Genomic DNA, 7,442 nt, shown 5'->3' with positions numbered 1-7,442 from the left:
CCGCCCGCGTCCGCGGAGGGCTGGGGGAGGGCGGCCGGGCGCGGCTGAAGAGAGGGCTTCCACCGGGCCGCCAAGCGCCGCGCCATCCCTACGCTCTGCAGCGAGAGGTTGCCCGCGGGGCCGGGGCCTTTCCTTTTTCCTACCCTGGCATCGCGCACCTCCTGCCGCGGGCGTCTGCGGAGTGACGGGGCAGGAGCGGTGAGAAGCGTCGAGCTGGACATCTCCCAGGCGAAGGGCTGAACGTGTAGGCTGTCCGTGTTGGTGTTAGCAGGGTCTTAGGCTGGTTTAGTCGTATCACGGGCCTTGTGTCAGGACACCCTCTTACTGTTGGTTTACGTATAGAATAACCTGATGCAATATGCATCAGAGCAATCCAGTTAAAACTACTGAGTGATCTTACAGCTTCAGTGGGGGTTACCATCATGTTAAGAGCTTTCAAAATGAGGGCTGTTTGAAAACTACGAACTGTGGTTGCCTTTAGGAGAGGCAAAGCAAGGACAGACACAGCCCACAGCAATGCATGGAAGAGTACGGAGGTTACCTGACCTTGCAGGCTGTGAGGAAGTATAGCCCCCTATGGTTAGAGTGCCTCTCTGTGGCTCATGAAGAGTTTCTGGGTGTGCTACAAAATTCTATGACTTTGGTGTTAATTCAGCCAAGAATGCCTGCATTTTGTTGAATACTGTTGACTTCACTGGTATGTGATAACAATCAAGAAAGCTTTTAAACCAGCTGTCAAGTATGGTTGATCATCTGTGTCTTTCAGTTGATTGTAAAAGAGGTGTGTCTTTTTTTCTCACACTGCATGTGTTTTGGATTCAAAGTGGTCTCTTATTAGTGAGAGGGCTGTGACGCGGATCCTAGTTCAGTGACCTTGGCATCACGTGTAACAACAGCAACCTATGCCCGCTGTATTTTGGTACAGAAGCATCTAATAAAAACATTTTGGTGGCTGGTGTCACACAAACCTAGTAAAATGAGAATTCTTCACCCATTTTTCTCCCTCTGGCAGATCTCATATTTGTGTGGCTGAAACCTGACAGTCTAATGTGGTAGGGCTATCTATCCAATCAAGCCTGTGCCACATTCAGCTGTTTGGTACCTGCACTGTCACGTAGTTTTTCAGTCCAAATTGTATCTTTGCTCATCCATATAATATCTGAGGTGTCTCAAATCCTTCTGCTTTTGCCCCCTACTTCTCAGAACAATTAGCCTTAATAGTGATTCCTGTGTCTGACACACCTAACAGAAAATAGATGCAAGAAACAGGAATGGTTGTATTCCTGTCCTTTACAAGAGAGAAAAAGCTGACTTTTCTAGCAGTCACAAATATTTGTTTAGAACGGCTTTGAGGAACAAATACTGAAGTCTTCCACTAAAAAACAAAACAAAAAAAAAAAAAACCCAAACAATCTTAAATAGGAATTATGGCGATGTAATTTAAAAAGTAAAAAGCTTTTAAGACTTGCCTTTGGGAATTTGAAATTATGAACTGTTTCCCAAGCGAGAGAGAAAGAACATCTTATGGTGAAGTTCAGAAAGTCCTCAAGCAGCTGTGGTCCAATGAGTCATAGCTCCTCAAAGCCTCAGCGTTTTTGAGAATATTGCACCACACCCGCTTCTCAAATTACTGGGAATCTTAACTTGAAATACCGACCAGAGGTAGTAATAGCAACTAGAAGGCACCTTAGGTTCAATTCATGTCCCACTTCAGTTGTTTACATTGTTCTCTGCATCAGTAGATTTTCTTTATGCATATTGCACATTGCTTAAAAACCTATGTGCATTTTGGAAATGTCATTATAAGTAAGTTTGAATTGTCTCCTGTAAATGCTTTTGGGTTATGATAAGCTCAAGAGTATATCTACAGCTGATTTCACAGAAGCAAAATGCTGGGGAAGAATCTGAATCATATTTGAGCATGAGTGTATGAAAGTATGTATATATTTACAAATCATACTAGTCTTATGCAGCTAGAGGCAACTGCTAGTTAATTATTCTTACAACAGCATCAGTGCCTCTCTTGATGTGTTTTTTCCAGAAATGTTCAGCTTCTTGCAGCACAAGCTGGAGGGGGAAAGTTTATGTTCCTTTTGGTTATTTCTCCCCCACAGACCTCACATATTACATAAATAGGATTAAATTTGTCTTGTGTTACTGAGTGAGCCCTGCCCCAAGGCTCTCCAGCAGAGAGAATGCTATCCAGAAAGATGAGATGGGAGGAGAAGCCTCACCCCATAATCTCCCTGCTCCAGTCAGCCTTACCCTTTGCTGCTCAAAACCTCTGATAGCACTGTGAAGATGCCTCCTGTCCTTGCCAAGCCCTGAGGCAAGTACTGGGGTTTGTTAGAGGAGCAGGGTCTCAGTGTTGACATTAATTCATTGGCCCTCTCTTCATCAAAAATAATCAGAAATGGTAACAGCTCTGCAGGGACATTAATACACAAAGCGCTGGGAAATGCTGGAGATGAGAATCTTATTTCTTTCTAGAGGGGTCATGCTACTTATGGCAGTGTTAGGTTAACAGTTGGACTCAATGATCTTAAGGGTGTTTTCCAACCTAAATGATTCTACGATTCTGTGTTAAAATCAGGAGCACTAACTCCCCAGGTAATAAGCAGAGTTGTGAATCTCATTGAAATAACTAGGAATTAGCTAAAAAATATCACAGGATTTTCTTTAGAGCTGCCAATGTTCTATAACAGATTAACAGCCTCTTCTTATTGGAAAGATGGCATATGCTGGCGTCTGGTGTATTATGATATAATTGCATTTGCCTATATCCTATAAAATTTCAGTCAAGTTTCCCATAACTAGCTAGAGTTGTGAGATATGATAGAGGCACAGTGTGAAAAGCAACCTCCATTCTAGGGGACTCCTTGGTCAGGGATGAGGGAGTGAAATTGTATCCATCTGAACCCCATGCAAACCACTGAAATGAGTGCTGGCAACCTCAATAGGATTGCTTTCAGTTTGTTCATTCTCTGCCAACTTAAGCCTTTATCTTATTTTCACCTGAAAAAAAATGACAAAACTTTTCTTTCCTGCTCTCTAAAAATAAAGTAGTGGAACTGACCCACTTTTTGCTGTCATTATGCGATTCACTTTGCTTGTGTGTTCTGTTTAATCCTTCAAAAGGTTCTGTTTTCTTTACATGGATAAAAAGCTCTTAAGGTTATGGTTTGTTTCTTCTGAAGCTTCACTCCTGTTCAATCCTGCTGGAATAAATATGATTGCTGTTGCTGATTGTTGACACACATCAAACATCCACTGGGGAATATGACACAGTTCAACAGACCTAAGCTGTCTTCAAATTAGTTGGTTTTGAATAATGATGGCAACCTATGCTGAGGTGATTCTTGTGGTGGAATTCTTCCTCTTACTGTGCTGATGCCTGTGCTATGCATCTAAACCCCTTGATCAGGAGACAATATGGTTTACTTAAAACACCTTGGAGTATGTTTAAACAGGAATGAACAGAGCTGCCATACCTACTCAAGAGTATTTGGACAAAGGCCACCAAGGAATCAACTTGATTGGAAGTTGTCATCATTAGGTAAGAAAAGTGGGTGTTTGGCAAATACCAGATCCCAATTTCCTCTTCAGGTACAGGTGGGAGAGTTATTTGTTATGCCTACTTGGTCGAGGAAACCATGGAGAACAGCCAAGTTATCTGGATGCAAATGACTCTCAAATGTGAAAGACCAGAAAGCAAGTTCTGTTAAGCTTTCTCAGTTCTGGTCAAGATAAGGAGGGGAGGAGCCAAAAATGATCATCTAGTAATGACTGCCTAATTTTTCCACTTAAAATTGACATACAGTGTTGAAAAGAAAGTTAAACAGCTGGCAGTAAGGAAGAATACTGCATCAAACTCTAGACACTTGTCACTATTAATAAAGACCTCCTGTGTTGCAAACAGGTCTAGAGGTTCCTATTTGCTCTTCTTGTCCAACTAGTATCTCATTTTTACATCTTTCTTATCCCTTCTGAGGCTCTATGGCAACCTACTTGCATGCAGCTGTGTTTTCAATGTGACTGTCGGCTGACAAATATTTGAAATATTATGTCTTCACTGTTCATTCCTAATTTCTAATTTTAAGGGGTAATAATGCTACTACATAAAAAAATCTGTTAAGCAGAGATCTAATGTCAGGACTAAAGACTAAATAACAGTAAACATGTATTTCCACCTTTTTTCCATATTAAAAGGATTTGTTTTGTGTGTAGTTTGTGGACTTTGGCTATTAAATGCACTAAGACAGAAAATGTGACAAAAGAAGAAAATGTGATTGTAAAGATGGTTACAGTACAAAGCATATAGTCAGTTTACAGTTTCAAAGGTAGATGCGGAAATTTTGAGAGACAAATAATATAAAATGGGCAAAGAAGTGTAGCTGTAGCTGTTCACTAAGCAAAGGGTAAATCCTCCTGTTTTGGAAGCTTGTAACACAATAGGTATCATTAGCTGAGTTATTCAAATATCTTCTTTAATCATGTGACTTTTAGATCAATCTTAAATACTAAACTATTACATGGCTATTACAATTTCCTGAAACCATTTCAGATTTTTCATTTGAAGAAGCTTGCAGAGAGGCAATGGAAGTCTCAAATGCCTGTCAAAAGCACACTGTTTTCTGTTATCAGGCATTACACGAAAGTATATATCTGTTTTTCATTCTAGGTCAAGAATATAATCTTCATTTTCTGTTTGGAGTATCTGTAGCCCTTATTTTCATTACCAGTAATCTCCAGAAAGAGTTTTGTTTTTCCAAACAAGAAACAAAAGTCAAGGAAAAGTAAAAATAAGCACACAATTTTTAAATAGGTACTATCTCTAAAAAGTTCATAGAAAGCCTTCAACCAACAAACCTTCTGTAAATGTGCTTTACTTGGACAGGAAGCCAGGACCTTGTAAATGATGAAGAACAAATCTTTGGAGTTCAGGATGATGTTTAGGAAAGAAAAAAAACCTCACATGTCAAGTGGTCATTTACTTATTTCCTTCCTTCTTTTTAATACTTATCCGGAAAAAAGTCATGTGAGGAGTGTGTCAGTCAGCTGTTATTCCAACTTAACTTTAAGGATAGCCTAATTTTCTCCGCTAGATTTGCTATGCATGTTCTTTTATTAAAGCTTTGATTTAGGACTGGATGTTTTAATGCAGATGGTTTGGAATTACAAAGAAATAAAAGCAACTGCTGAAATATTCCCTGATTTTGCAGGAAGAGCAACTCTCCCAATAGATGTTCTAACTTCAACACACATATCCGTAGGCTATGCCAAGTTCCCCCAGGAAACACCATACACCATTGAGAGACTAGCAGTCTATTTTCCCAAGAGCCTCTATGTGCCAGGATGTAGGAGGTTACTCAAAATCATTCAGTTACAGATAATTTTCTGACTGGCCTGGCTGTTGAGGCAGTATTTATTAGAAACTCAGCCTAAATGTCCCTGCCATTTGGCTAGTGAGACTCCATGTTGCAAGAGGCTCTCTCTTACTTTCCTGTGCTTTCTGAAGCTTCCTTGTGTGTCTCTGGAAGGCAGTTATGAAATACTAACATTATGTAGCATGCTGTCATGCCTGTATTTTCTCATACAAAGTTCTACGATCCATCTCAATCTTTTACAATGAAAGTGTAACAGAAAGCATCCAATTTGAACCAGATTTTCAAAAGGACATTTTGTATTTTCAAAGCTAAGTACTTAGTGGGAAAATAACTACAATTGACTTCTACCACATGAAATCATGCTGGTTTATGGAAAAGATTACCGGGATCCTTGACTCTGCTCTAGTCTCAATTTTACATAACCCATTAAAATTCCCTTTCCCTGAGCAGCACAATGTTGATGGGAATCTCCTTAATTACTTCCCCTAGTGTGGGTAGCTAAAGTTACTAGCTAAAGTTCTCCAGTTAAGTATGATATGCTAAAGGAGCAATAGAGCAGAGGTGAGATATCTTCTGGTAGAAGAGTGCTCCCAAGTCAAGAAGTCCATTTAGTTTTTGTGGTCTAACATTCTAATTTAAAGCCTTGGTGGATATGCAAACATTCTATAATTTGCATCAGCATCCTTGATTTCCTTAATATGAACAGAGTGCTTTGCTAATTTTCACTTCTGTCCCTAAGTTGGTTCATTCTTTAGCATCTGATGTACAATGGTGTCACATTTGGACTTAGAGCACCATAGGGAAACACTGCTACAAGAGGGCAAAAAATGTTGTAAATTAATTCCATACTTAAAAATAAGGACAACAGACATATTTTCAGTGCTTGTTAGAAATCCATTTCTTTAAAGAAATCTGAGTCCTAGATGGATGCCTTCATTGGACAATATCCAAGGTGATGATCTTTCTCAACACCTCCAGATCTCAGGGAGACCTGGAGCCAAATCTGAAGTCAAAGCTGGCTGGGAGACAAGAGGAAAGGGAGGATATATAAAAAAAACACTTCAGAGAAAGAGGCATTTCCAGCTGACATGGTAAGACATTCAGATTCAAATGGAACAGGCCTTCTTTGTACAACAGGTACACACCTTTTGTTTTTTATTTTGACACACATAACCTCCCACGCCTCTTCAACACCCTTCCTGCATGCAGAGAGCCATATCCCCTGGTAGCTTAAAACAGCTGACAGGCAACTGCAAAACCTGCTCTATAGGTGGCAAAGTGAACAGCCTGGGGCAACAGCATCAGCAGAACTACTTCTTGCAGTGGGAGTGCTGGACAAGGGGCAAGGAATCAGGACCACCCCTGGGGCACTTGGCTGGGTCTTTGGCCCTCTCCCCAGTGCCACCTTCCCAAACTTTCTGGAGCTGCTGTCCTTATCCCTGCTGTATGCTTCTCCTCTGCCTTTCCCTCAATATTGTGTTTGCTTCACTTGTTAGCTGAATGCCTTCTGAGAAAACCTACCTAAAAAATTACGCCACAAGCTCAAGCCCCCCTGCCTACATTCATGTCTCTTTTCCCAGCACCTGTCCATATCCTGCTTGGATGTGAATTCCTGGATGTGAGTCCATGCTTTTTTCCCACTATGCCTGTACAGCACCTGGCACGGTGGGGCCATTCCTCATTACCAGTGGTACATCAGCAAAATAAAACTGATTAATAATCCTAAAACCCTGCCAAGACCACCCTCCAGGTAGTACCTCAACATGGGTGAGTTCAAACCTAATCTCTAATCTCCCAAATAATAGACAAAGAAGTCATAGCGACAGGGAATAGAGTGCTAGCTTTGCGAAGGTCACCAGCTCCCCACAGCTTGCTACAGACTGAATAATGAAAAGAGAATCCTGAGAGAATGGGCACAAACGGGCAACCATTTAGCACCGTTCTCCGGAGAACTTCTAAATGCCCAGCACATTAACAAATCCCACATATCAGATGGAGAAACGGAGGTACAGAGACCAGTCCGGTGTTTCCCCTGGAAGACGGCCCCTGCCGTGA

The sequence above is a fragment of the Charadrius vociferus genome, unplaced genomic scaffold (assembly GCF_000708025.1).
Source record: "Charadrius vociferus isolate BGI_N301 unplaced genomic scaffold, ASM70802v2 scaffold271, whole genome shotgun sequence".
NCBI classification, from domain to species: domain Eukaryota; kingdom Metazoa; phylum Chordata; class Aves; order Charadriiformes; family Charadriidae; genus Charadrius; species Charadrius vociferus.
Note: the sequence above shows the minus strand (reverse complement) of the source record.